Genomic DNA, 14,323 nt, shown 5'->3' on the forward strand with positions numbered 1-14,323 from the left:
CGGGGTACTGATTGTGGATGATCAGCCATGATCACATTGAATGGCGGTGCTGGCTCGAAGGACCGAATGGCCTACTCCTGCACCTATTGTCTATTGTCTATTGTCTAGAGATGCTGCCGGCCCCGCTGAGTTGCTCCAGCTTTTTGGGTCTATGTTTGGTTGAAACCAGCATCTGCAGTTCCTTCTTACACAACCTGGCTCTCAATGAGACCAAGGAACTGACTGTGGGCTTTGAAAGAGAAAGGATGAGGACACAAATAAACCTGTCTATATCGACGGGATGATGGTGGAGAGAGACAAAAGGGCCTGTGCTAATTGGCGATTTTTTTAGCGACTGCCAGCATCATTGACTGACGTATCAGGTCACCGAAAAATCCGTGGCGTGATGCGGCGTGATGCGGCGTGACGCGGTGTGACGATGTAGTGACGCACGGTGTTTCCTCAAGTGACGCAGCATTCTTTTGTCGCCATTGGTTTTTGAAATGTTCAGTCAATGACGCCGGCAGTCGCCGAAAAAAACTGCCAAGTGGGACAGGCCCTAACAGCTACAAGTCCCTGGGCGTGCATATTACTGAAGATCTTTCTTGAAGCCATCACACCGATGCAATGATAAATAAAGCACATCAACGCCTCTACTTCCTGAGAAGATTACGGAGGTTCGGTATGTCAGAGAGGATTCTCTTGAACTTCTACGGGTGTACAGTAGAGAGCACATTGACTGGTTGTATCACGGCCTGGTTCACCAACTCGAAAGCCCAGGAGCAAAGAAAACGGCAAAAAGTGGTGACCACTGCCCGGTCCATCACGGGTACTGACCTCCCCACCATCGAAGGGATCTACAGCAGTCACTGCCTCAAAAAGGCAGCCAGCATCATCAGAGACCCACACCATCCTGGCCACGCTCTCATCTCACCCCTGCCATCGGGAAGAAGATACAGGAGCCTGATTCCAGCTTCAGGAATAGCTCTTCCCTACAGCCATCAGGCTGTACTACTACAACCTCCAAATAAACCCTGAACTACAGTAGACTCAGAGGTATTGGTTTTGTATTTTTGCACTATTATTGTTTGTTTGTTTTGTGTGTGTGTACATGTGTGTGTGTGTGTGTGTGTGTGTGTGTATATATATATACGTATATACACACATTTATTTACATATATACATAAATATATAAATATTTACACACACACACACACACACACACACACACACACACACGCACGCACGCACGCACGCACGCACGCACGCACACACACACACGCATGCACACACACACACACGCATGCATGCACACACATATACACACACACGCACACACACACGCATGCATGCACACACATATACACGCATGCACTAAACCCGTTTAATATACTGTTTGCAGTGTATGATGTTTCCATGTTCTGTTGTGCTGCTGCAAGTAAGATTGTCATTGGTCTATCTGGGACACATGACAATAAAACATTCTTGACTCCTCTTCACAATATGTGATTTTCGTTTTGCAATGAACCCCAGAATAAAAGCATGAAAAGACACTTTGGGTTGTTACCGGGAAGGTGAGCCGCTCCCACCTACGCCAGAATGTGGTTGGGGTGAACTCAAGACTCAAGATTCAAGATTTAATTTAATTGGCACATGTACCAATTAAGGTACAGTGAAATTTGTGTGAAATTTCAGTCACAGAGTCATAGAATGATACAGTGTGGAAACAAGCCCTTCGGCCCAACTCGCCCACACCGGCCAACATGTTCCAGCTGCACTAGTCCCACCTGCCTGCATTTGGCCCATATCCCTCCAAACCTGTCCTATCCATGTACTGGCTATCCATGTACCTGTCTGCTTCTTAAACGTTGGGATAGTCCCAGCCTCAACGACCTCCTCCGGCAGCTCGTTCCATACACCCACCACCCTTTGTATGAAAATGTTACCCCTCAGAATTCTATTAAATCTTTCCCCCTCCACTTTAAACCTCAAACTGCAAACCCTCTGATTCAAGAGAGAGTTGGATATACCTCTTTGGGCTAACGGAATCAAGGGATATGGGGAGAAGGCAGGAACGGGATACTGATTGTGGATGATCAGACATGATCACATTGAATGGCGGTGCTGGCTCGAGGGGCTGAATGGCCTACTCCTGCACCTATTGTCTATGTTTCTTGGTTTCTATTCCACCCCTTTGTGTGAAAATGTTTCCCCTCAGATTCCTATTAAATCTTTTCCCCTTCACCTTGAACCTGGGTCCTCTGGTCCTCGATTCACCTACTCTGGGCAAGAGACTGTGGAGAGGGTCCAGAGGAGGTTTACGCGAATTATCCCAGGAATGAGTGGGTTAACATATGATGAGCGTTTGTCGGCACTGGGCCTGTACTCGCTGGATTTAGAAGGATGAGGTGGGGGGGACCTCATTGCAACTTACCAAATAGTGAAAGGCCTGGATAGGGTGGATGTAGAGAGGATGTTTCCATTAGTGGGAGAGTCTCGCACCAGAGGGCACAGCCTCAGAATAAAAGGATGTATCTGTGCATCATCCGCATCATCTTTTCTGCACATCATGTGGCATCGACCTCTGTCCTGCAGAACTTTGATGCATCCGATCGCCTAACACTGTATCCAGAGGAGCCACAGCACCCCCTCGTGGTCTGGCCGAGAAGCTCTGCTCACACCTCCGTTTATTTTCGTTGATCTTTTAAAGTTCATAACTTTATGTCATAGGAGCAGATTTAGGCCATTCAGCCCATCAAGTCTACTCCGCCATTCAATCAGGGCTGATCTATCTCTCCCTCCTGCCTTCCCCCCATAACCTCTGACACCCGTACTAATCGAGATTCTATCTATCTCTGCCTTAAATATATCCACTGACTCGGCCTCCACAGCCTTCTGTGGCAAAGAATTCCACAGATTCACCACCCTCTGACTAAAGAAATTCCTCCTCATCTCCTTCGTAAAGGAACGGCCTTTTATTCTCAGGCTATGATCATAAGATCATAAGTGATAGGAGCAGAATGAGGCCACTCTGCCCATCCAGTCCACTGCCATTCAATCATGGCTGATCTATCTCCCCCTTCTAACCTCATTCTCCTGCCTTCTCCCCATAACTGGCACCTGTACTAATCAAAAATATATCTATCTCTGCCTTAATGACTTGGCCTCCACAGCCTTCTGTGGCAATGAATTCCACAGATTCACAACCCTCTGACTAAAGAAATTCCTCCTTATCTCCTTTCTAAAGGTACGTCCTTTTATTCTCAGGCTGTGACGTCTCGTCCTAGACTCTCCCACTAGTGGAAACATCCTCTCCACATCCACTCTATCCAGGCCTTTCACTATTCGGCAAGTTTCAATGAGGTGGCACCAGAGGAAACCCACGCGGTCACGTGGAGAACGTATAAACACCACATGCAGACAGCACCCGAGTTCAGGATCGAACCCGGGTCCCTGGCGCTGTGAGGCAGCAGCTCTACCCGCTGCACCGCCTCACCGCCCCCTAATTCTGGGGTAAATCTTCCCTTCCTAATGCCCCTGCCCCACTTAGGAAACCTGAACGGAAACCTCTGGAGACTTTGCGCCCCACCCAAGGTTTCCGTGCGGTTCCCGGAGGTTTTTGTCAGTCTCCCTACCTGCTTCCACTACCTGCAACCTCCGGCAACCACCTGCAACCTCCGGAAACTGCACGGAAACCTTGGGTGGGGCGCAAAGTCTCCAGAGGTTTCCGTTCAGGTTTCCTAAGTGGGACAGGGGCATTAATATAAAGCATCGCGAAAGAATCACTCAGGCACCATCCGTTCAAAATTGAAAAATCTAGATCTTTTAATCTAGGGTAGTCAGTCAGAACCTTTACCCTAGGTAGGAAGTATGAAGGACTAGAGGGCCCAGGTCACACAGTGGGGCAGCGGTAGAGTTGCTGCCTCACAGCACCGGTGACCCGGGTTCGATCCCGACTACGGGTGCTGCCTACATCCGTTTGTACGTTCTCCCCGTGACCTGCGTGGGTTTTCTCCAAGATCTTCGGTTTCCTCCCACACTCCAAAGACGTGCAGGTTTGTCAGTTAATTGGCTTGGTGTAAGTGTAAAATTGTCCCCATGTGCGTGTCGGGTAGCGTTAATGTGCGGGGATCGCTGGTTGGTTCGGACTCGGTGGGCCGTAGGGGCCTGTTTCCGCTCTGTATCTCGAAACTAAACTAAAGGAGTAATGTTTCCTTGGTAATATTTATTGCTCAGCAGAAGAAGATGCTTGAACAGGTCCATGGATAGGAAAGGTTTAGAGGTGGGACTGGTGTAGGCGGGGCATCTTGGCCAGCATGGACGAGTTGGGCCGAAGGGCCTGTTTCCACGCTACTTGACTCTATGATTCTAAGATTATATTGTCCAGTGTAATATTTGGCAGACGCTGCTTCAGGTTAAGTCCCTCAAAGAGTCTGAAGAAGAGTCTCAACCTGAATCGTCACCCATTCCTTCTCCCCAGAGATGCTGCCTGTCCCGCTGAGTTACTCCAGCTTTTTGCGTTTTGCTCAAGTTTCCAGATAGGCAACCTTTGGGGAAAAAAATCCTTCTTAAACATTTTAAAGGTGCCTTTATTTGTCCATAAAACAGGTCATAAGTAATATGACCAGAATTCGGCCATTCGGCCCATCAAGTCTACACCGTCATTCAATCATGGCTGATCTATCTCTCCCTCCTAACCCCATTCTCCTGCCTTCTCCCCATAACCTCTGACACCCGTACTAATCACGAATCTGTCAATCTCTGCCTTAAATATATCCACTGACATGGCCTCCACAGCCTTCTGTGGCAAAGAATTCCACAGATTCACCACCCTCTGACTGTCATGCTGAGCGAATGGAGCAGCTGGGCTTGTACACTCTGGAGTTTAGAAGGATGAGAGGGTATCTCATTGAAACATATAAGATTGTTAAAGGTTTGGACACGCTAGAGGCAGGAAACATGTTCCCGATGTTGGGGGAGTCCAGAACCAGGGGCCACAGTTTAAGAATAAGGGGTAAGCCATTTAGAACGGAGACGAGGAAACACTTTTTCTCACAGAGAGTGGTGAGTCTGTGGAATTCTCTGCTTCAGAGGGCGGTGGAGGCCGGTTCTCTGGATACTTTTAAGAGAGAGCTAGATAGGGCTCTTAAAGATAGCGGAGTCAGGGGATATGGGGAGAAGGCAGGAACGGGGTACTGATTGGGGATGATCAGCCATGATCACATTGAATGGCGGTGCTGGCTCGAAGGGCTGAATGGCCTACTCCTGCACCTATTGTCTATTGTCTCTCAGGCTCCGGTTTCCTCCCACGTTCAGGTTTGTAGGTCAAATGGCTTCGGTAAAAATTGTAAATTGTCCCTAGTGTGTGTAAGATACTGCTGGTGTATGAGGATCATTGGTCAGTGCGGACTCTGTGGGCCGAAGGGCCTGTTGCCGTGCTGTAATCTTTCAAGTCTAAACTGAAATGAAAATGTTTGAAAATATTGCCAGGACTAGAGGGTGTGAGCTATAGGGACAGGATGAGTAGGCCGGGACTCTATTCCTTGGAGCGCAGGAGGATGAGGGGTGATCTTATAGAGGTGTATAAAGTCCTGAGAGGGTAGATGCACAGAGTCTCTTTCCCAGAGTAGTGGAATCAATGATCAGAGGACAGAGGTTTAAGATGAAGGGGAAAAGATTTAATAGGAATCTGAGAGGTAACTTTTTCACACAAAGGGCGGTGGGTGTATGGAACGAGCTGCCAGAGGAGGTAGTTGAGGCTGGGACTATCGCAACGTTTAAGAAACAGTTAGAAAGGTACATGGATAGGACAGGTTTAAAGGGATATGGACCAAACGCGGGCAGGTGGGACTAGTGTAGCTGGGACATGTTTGCCGATGTGGGCAAGTTGGGCCGAAGGACCTGTTTTCACCTTGTGTCACTCTATGACTCTATTGCTGTGACTCTGTGACTCTGTGTCTCGATGACTCTCTGACTCTAATTGGGCCTGTCCCACTTACGCGACTTTTTCGGCGACTGCCGGCACCCGTCATAGGTCTTTGCAGATCGCCGAAAATGTTCAACATGTTGAAAATCCAGCGGCGACCAGAAATACGCTACGACTCTTTGAGCGACTACTCACGACCGTACAGGCTTCACCCCGCGACATGTCGCCTGTATGGTCGTGAGTCGTCTCCTCAGTCGCCCAAAGAGTCGTAGCGTCATTCTGGTCGCCGCTGGAGTTTCAACACGTTGGAAAATTTTCGGCGACCTGCAACGACCTATGACGGGTGCCGGCTGTCGCCGAAAAAGTTGCGTAAGTGGGACAGGCCCTTTAAGAGCTCTATCTGAAATAGTTGAACTCAAACGTTGAGTCTGGAAAGCTGATCTTTTCCTCGTTCCCTTTGACCAATGTTGACAGAGTGAGGAGAGAAACCCAAGTAGATGGAGGAATTGTAATCCACCTGACCCCAAACAAAGCTAACCAACTTTCAAAGCGCAGTCTACAAAAGCCCACAGGACATTGAATAATTCAGTGCAATCGTAGAATGCAAGTTGGAGGAGCTAATGATCCGTCAGCAGAGAGTTTGATCTGAGGATGGACACAAAATGCTGGTGTAACTCAGCAGGACAGGCAGCATCTCTGGGGAGAAGGAATGGGTGACGTTTCGGATCGAGACCTTTCTTTCTTCAGACTGAAAATAGTAAGATTAAATGAGAACTTACCAATTTGAAGTTTGATCTTTATTTTATGAGGAGTTACGATGAGCGATTATGTGAAGAAGCCCCGCGAGTCCGCATGCGCGTCAATCTTCAAGAACTACCGAGTGATGTTTATGAGAGAGGGTAGGGAGCGGTGGGCACGTAATCGCTCATCGTAACTCCTCATAAAATAAAGATCAAACTTCAAACTGGTAAGTTCTCGTTTAATCTTACTATTTTACTTCGGAGTCACGTGAGTGATTCCGTGAAGATTTCAAAGCTCTGTGATTTCATTTTTTTAATTTTTATTAGAAGTACAGTAAATTACAGTAATACACATCACATATATCTTATTACATTTGTTGTACCACTTCGTTTTTCAAGCTTTACAAAAGGTAGAAATAAAAGAAGTAAGGAAAGTGAGCAAGAATCGTGAAGGTGCAGGAAAGTGTTGGGAAAAGAAAGCCCCTTAGGGAAGAAGTTAGAGAAGGAAGGAAAGAAAGGAAATAGACCCTAGAAAGAAAAGAAAAAAAAGGAGAAACAATCGCTCTATTGTAACACAAAACTCCGCAAAAAAGGATATACCAACCGTGTTTTTTTTTACCCCCCGTCCTGATCCTGGTACCATTTATTTTTTAAATTACTATTGCACCTTATGCTTGTAATAGTTCCATAAATGCAGACCACATCTTTTGGAAGTGGTCTGCTTTGCCTGCTAGGAGGAGTCTCATCTCTTCCAAGTGTAGTGTTTCGAACATGTTTGAAATCCACATTTTTATTGTTGGTATTGGAGCATTTTTCCAGAATTTGAGTATAAGCTTTTTTTCCCATTATTAGCCCGTAATTAAGTAAGTTCTTTTGAAACACGTTTAATTCGGGGTTACCTTCCGATATTCCAAAAATGATCCATTCTGCTTTTGGTACAAGTTTTGTAATTTTGTGAAGATTTCAAATATTTCGTTCCAGAATTTTTGGATTTTTATACAGAAAACAAAAGAGTGCGCTATGTTAGCTTCTTGTGACTGACATTTATCACAAGTGGGTGAGACATTGGGGAAAAGTTTATTTATTTTAGTTTTTGAATAATATAGTCTATGTAATGTTTTGAATTGAATTAGAGTATGTCGTACGTTGATCGAGCATTTATGCACATATAGTAAGTGTTTATCCCAGCTGTCTTTTGAAATTTTTATAGCTAGTTCTTGTTCCCAGTCTCTTCTAATACCATCGGTTGTAGGTATTTCTATATTTAAAATAATGTTGTATAAGTATGATATTAGATTTGCTGATTCAGCCTTTGTCTTCATGGCTTCATCCAATAAGTCTGGGGGCATGTTATGATAGTCTTTTGTATATTTTTTCAGATAGTCACGGATTTGAAGATATCTAAAATATTGATTATTTTTCAAATTATATTTCAGTTGTAATTGTTGAAATGGTAATAATTTTCCCAATTCATACAAGTCTCCGAGCGTTTTGATTCCCATTCTTTCCCATTGTGTAAATGATTTATCTATAATTGAAGGTTTAAACGACGGATTATTGACTATTGGCATTAAAAGAGATAGATTTCTTAATTTTAGATTCTGTTTTATTTGTTTCCAAGTTCTAATTGTACTATGTATCATTGGATTTTTATTGTAATTTTTGTTATTCAGATTCATTGGTGAGAGGAGAGTCGCTCCCGTATTACACGGAGAGCAGTCCTCTCTCTCCATTACAATCCAGTCCACCTGCTGGGCAGAGTTGTCCAGCAGGTGAATCATATTTTTAATATATACTGCCCAATTATAGTACATAAAGTTAGGGAGCGCTAGACCACCCATCTCTTTTGGTTTATTAAGGTGTGCTCTTTGTATTCTGTGGGATTTATAATCCCATATAAAATTTGTAATGTCTGAGTCTAGTTTTTTGAAAAACTTTTTTGGAAGATATATTGGAATTGATTGAAATAAATATAGGATTTGTGGTAAAAAGATCATTTTTATAGCATTTATTCAACCTATTAAAGACATCGGGAGCGTTTTCCAGAATTTGATTAGATTATTTCTATTATTATTATTGGCAAGTAAGGTGAAAGTAAATCCAAAGGGTTTCTACAGCTATATTAATAGCAAAAGGATAACGAGGGATAAAATTGGTCCATTGGAGAAACAGAGTGGGCAGCTATCTGCAGAGCCAAAAGAGATGGGGGAGATATTGAACAATTTCTTTTCTTCGGTATTCACCAAGGAGAAGGATATTGAATTATGTGAAGTAAGGGAAACTAGTAGAGTAGTTATGGATACTATGAGTTTCAAAGTAAAAGAAGTACTGACACTTTTGAAAAATATAAAAGTGGATAAGTCTCCAGGTCCTGACAGGATATTCCCTAGGACATTGAGGGAAGTTAGTGTAGAAATAGCCGGGGCTATGACAGAAATATTTCAAATGTCATTAGAAACGGGAATAGTCCCCGAGGATTGGCGTACTGCGCATGTTGTTCCATTGTTTAAAAAGGGTTCTAAGAGTAAACCTAGCAATTATAGACCTGTTAGTTTGACTTGGTGGGCAAATTAATGGAAAAGATACTTAGAGATAATATATATAAGCATCTGGATAAACAGGGTCTGATTAGGAACAGTCAACATGGATTTGTGCCTGGAAGGTCATGTTTGACTAATCTTCTTGAATTTTTTGAAGAGGTTACTAGGGAAATTGATGAGGGTAAAGCAGTGGATGTTGTCTATATGGACTTTAGTAAGGCCTTTGACAAGGTTCCTCATGGAAGGTTGGTTAAGAAGGTTAAACTGTTGGGTATAAATGCAGGAATAGCAAGATGGATTTAGCAGAGGCTGAATGGGAGAAGCCAGAGGGTAATGGTGGATGGCTGTTTGTCGGGTTGGAGGCAGGTGACTAGTGGGGTGCCTCAGGGATCTGTGTTGGGTCCTTTGTTGTTTGTCATGTACATCAATGATCTGGATGAAGGGGTGGTAAATTGGATTAGTAAGTATGCAGATGATACCAAGATAGGGGGTGTTGTGGATAATGAAGAGGATTTCCAAAGTCTACAGAGTGATTTAGGCCATTTGGAAAAATGGGCTGAAAGATGGCAGATGGAGTTTAATGCTGATAAATGTGAGGTGTTACACCTTGGCAGGACAAATCAAAATAGGGCGTACATGATAAATGGTAGGGAATTGAAGAATACAGTTGAACAGAGGGATCTGGGAATAACCGTGCATAGTTCCTTGAAGGTGGAATCTCATATAGATAGGGTGGTAAAGAAAGCTTTTGGTGTGCTAGCCTTTATAAATCAGAGCATTGAGTATAGAAGCTGGGATGTAATGTTAAAATTGTACAAGGCATTGGTGAGACCAAATCTGGAGTATGGTGTACAATTTTGGTCGCCCAATTATAGGAAGGATGTCAACAAAATAGAGAGAGTACAGAGGAGATTTACTAGAATGTTGCCTGGGTTTCAACAACTAAATTACAGAGATAGGTTGAATAAGTTAGGTCTTTATTCTCTGGAGCGCAGAAGGTTAAGAGGGGACTTGATAGAGGTCTTTAAAATGATGAGAGGGATAGACAGAGTTGATGTGATCAAGCTTTTCCCTTTGAGAATAGGGAAGATTCAAACAAGAGGACATGACTTCAGAATTAAGGGACAGAAGTTTAGGGGTAACATGAGGGGGAACTTCTTTACTCAGAGAGTGGTAGCGGTGTGGAATGAGCTTCCAGTGGAAGTGGTGGCGGCAGGTTCGTTGGTATAATTTAAGAATAAATTGGATAGGCATATGGATGAGAAGGGAATGGAGGGTTATGGTATGAGTGCAGGCAGGTGGGACTAAGGGAAAAAAATTGTTCGGCGCGGACTTGTAGGGCCGAGATGGCCTGTTTCCGTGCTGTAATTGTTATATGGTTATATGGTTATATCGTCTGCATATAAAGATATTATGTTATTTGAATATTTTGTATTATAACCGTAAATATCCGGGTGTGTTCTGATTTTTTCAGCTAAAGGTTCAATTACCAGAGCAAATAACAGCAGTGATAATGAACATCCTTGTCTGTTGCCCCTTGATAATTGGAATTTCGTAGATAGTATATTATTAGTTAATATTCTAGCCGTGGGTTTGTTATATAATAATTTTATCCATGCGATGAAGTTCTCTCCCATTTGAAATTTTTGCAATACTTTAATCATATAATCCCAATCTACTTGATCAAACGCTTTTTCTGCGTCCAATGAAATGATAGATAACTCTTGTTCTTGAGGTTTGTGAGAGTGCATTATGTTAAGCAGTCGTCTCAGGTTATTAAATGAATGTCTCTTAGGTATAAATCCCGTTTGATCCTCATTTATTAATTTACTAACATATTTACTTAGTCTTCTAGCTAGTGTTTTCGCTAATATTTTTGGATCCGTATTTAACAAAGCAATAGCTCTATATGAGCCTGGTTCTTCTATATCTTTATCTTTTTTAAGTATTAATGTGATCGTTGATTCTGCTAGTGTTTCAGGTAAGATTTGTTCTTTAAAAGCTCTGTGATTTCATGCCATGAGAAACGATTCTACACAACCACAACTGCTTCATTGACAGATGAGGGAAACATTCATAATTAATAAATAATAGTAACTCCTCTCATCCGGGAATAAACTAACCACTGAACCTAAAATAGAGTTGGCAAATACTCCTGGTCTGGCAATAGGTTATTATGAAATGTTCAAAAAGTTCATTCGTTCGGCCATCCTGCAGTCGCTAGGATGTGGTCCAGCGGAACGTACATAACCTTTGCTGCTGATGTTGTAGCAGCCCTGGTGGAGTGAGATTTGAAAAATATCAGTATCTACTCCTGCATGAGCCAAACCCCGTTTTAACCACCTGGAGATGGTCTGAACCAATACCTTTTTATAAAGTTTTTGTAATTAACAAACATTGTTAGTTCAGAGCCTCTAAGGCTCTTCGTGACCTTGACGTATTGTTGTATATGTGTGACCATACGTAACCGAAGGTCCATGGGGTATGCCATGAAACTAGTTTGAGACCTCGCGTCTGTTCTGCTTAACTAAACATTTAAATATAATATTATTTACAGATATAACCATCCTGTCCAGTCACAACATGTAGTGACTGAACCCGTTGCGATGAGACCAGCGCCATGAGGATAACTACCTTATGAGAGCCGAGCCAAAGCTAAGGACATAGCTGGAGCCCCTGGTGAAATAGTGTTAATACCATGTCAATATCCCATACTGCCCTGTGCTTGTCCTGGGAGAACTTGTGTGAAAGATATCGTTTATAAACTCTGGATTAGAGGGTGAAACCCAACAGAGTGAGTCCCATTTGCTACAGCAAAGATGATGGGAAGACACGTTGGGCACAGTTAATGGTCTTATAACTTGATTTATTGTCAAAGACCCATTTGAAACGAACTCCAAGATGTCAGTTATCTGTACCGTATTAGATGTAACATTAGCATTCAAACAAAACGCTTCCCATCTCCTGAAGAGGCAATGTAATGCTTTTCTTTTTTGGTGCTATCCCAGCACTCTGCAGTGAGCACAAATGGATCGGTCTGACAATCCGAGCCGCAAGAGCATTCTACTCAGAATCTATAAGTCAATGATTGATTTTATCATGCAGAGGCTGGTTTGCCGAGCCAAAGGCTGAACCAGCAAAGTTTTACGTTTAGAATAACCGTAAAAGGTCGTATTATTATTCCCGACAAAAGCGGGAAGCATGGCTCCATAGGCCAGTCAGACAGGACGACAACCTAAAGCGGGATCTTGCTGACTTTATTGCAAGACCCGACTGATGAGGCAAAATGGAGGGAGACAAAAATAACTTCCTTCGCCTTAAAGCGAGAATGTATCTTTCGCCACTGTTATGCCACATATTTTTGCAACCGGTAAATGAGCCTGGAAACAAACTTATTGATATTCGGTGTTCCATCGAGCCATAATTTCATTAAATACTTAATGATCCAACACCCATTTTGTGTTGTCATTGATTGTGCGTGATGATACTCTAACGTAAAATGAGATTAGGTAAATTATTACAGGATATTCTGACTTGATTGCACCCATGTGACTAACATATGCCACCACCATAGTGTATCAATTCAACATTGAGCATGCAGATTATGCATATTCGCTCAACAACCCTTTAACCTATAGAATACACCTAGTGTCTATAGGTAGTTGATACCAATAACTGAATAATTGTTAACTCATGCAAATCTCCGCCGTCTCCGAACTTGAGATGGCATTCATAAATTTCCACCTTAGAGCCCCATCAGTTTACAATATAACTGAAATTTTACTGACCAGACTACTGTGGCAATGCTGAATACTGTTCGTCCACCATTATGACTTTGGTAGCTTCAGCTGGTAATAGCATAATGTCTGTCACAAAGCCCTACATGGCACTTGAGAGATTCCTACATGGCACATGAGAGATTACTACTTTGCACGATGAAAGCTCCTCTACTTGCACAGCAGAATCACAGCTACTATATTGCCAATTACGCTTGATGAATAGAAGGCTGCTTTATCACAACAAGATTGTTACAGGCTCCTATTAATTCCAATCTCTTACCCCAGGGCGGAGTCACAGGCTAATTAATAGTTAAAGGTAAATCCCAATGATGAGCAAGTCTAGTTGGTATCACCTTAATTATCTTAAACATAGTTTGAGGCTGAGGCAGTTGATTTTAGCAACATATAGCGTTAGAATACCTCCAGACAAGACATAACAAATGTTTTTGAGCTCTGAGCAGTCCAAGCATCGGTTTTAGTAATCTGGTTAATAACCTGGGAACCGAAGTTAACCCATTTTGCAATGTTTTTATCATTGCCTTTATCCAGATAAATTTCAAATGTCTCCGGTGAAAACCAATCCTGGCCACGAAACACAATTCTGGCCCCAATTCCGTGCTTGGAACCCCAGTATTGTGCAGTTTTTTACATGATTAGATGCTAACCATTTGTGTTGTAAGGCCACTAGGACCCCTTCCATCCTTATCAAGGAATTCTGCTTTCATACAACACTTAAACTAAACACGTTATCATTATCATTTGTACAAAAAAACGAGTGTAAATATTACCAACTTGTAGATGGTCCGATATTTTCCCCCTGAGAACGACTTGGGCCTCGGTTTAAAGACCTCTGCCCAGCTTTCATGCTGCCACCATCTTCAGTAACGCCAACGAAGGCGTGGGGTGTGTTGTCGCCGCAACGATGAAGCTTTGCTCGTCATTGGTACCTCGATTGGTCCGACAGCTTTTGCTTCCTCATCCAGGTTTTACCTGTTGAATAGGTCTTACCTGAACAGAAGATTCGGTGGCTGGTCTTTATGTCACCCCTGATAGCGCTGTTCATTCCCGGCATTTACAGCATGAGGGGAACTCTGGCCCCTTCCGGGTATTCTGCCACCTTCGTTTGCGAGGACTCTCCTGAATCCATACTCATGTGCTCCAGTACGTTCCACCGACATACTTCCGAATTTGAAGTCAGTTACCCACTGACCACTCGCACTCCCCTCCACAGAGAGGGAGATTCGTAGACAGCCCTGAGCTGCCGCAGGACCCTGCCTCGTGGTACGCTCATCAGCTATACCTCCGATCTCGGAGTCAGAACAAAACTGTCTCCGTGTGCTCACCTCCTCCAAGAGGGAG

The 14,323-nt window shown here is 43.4% G+C and overlaps 1 pseudogene; it reads right to left on the reverse strand.

Moving 5' to 3' along the window:
• Nucleotides 1–13,557: 13,557 nt before the first annotated feature.
• On the reverse strand, nucleotides 13,558–13,696 carry LOC116972635 (annotated as a pseudogene).
• Nucleotides 13,697–14,323: the final 627 nt, after the last annotated feature.

This window comes from Amblyraja radiata, chromosome 4, assembly GCF_010909765.2.
Source record: "Amblyraja radiata isolate CabotCenter1 chromosome 4, sAmbRad1.1.pri, whole genome shotgun sequence".
In the NCBI taxonomy this organism is placed as follows: Eukaryota; Metazoa; Chordata; class Chondrichthyes; order Rajiformes; family Rajidae; genus Amblyraja; species Amblyraja radiata.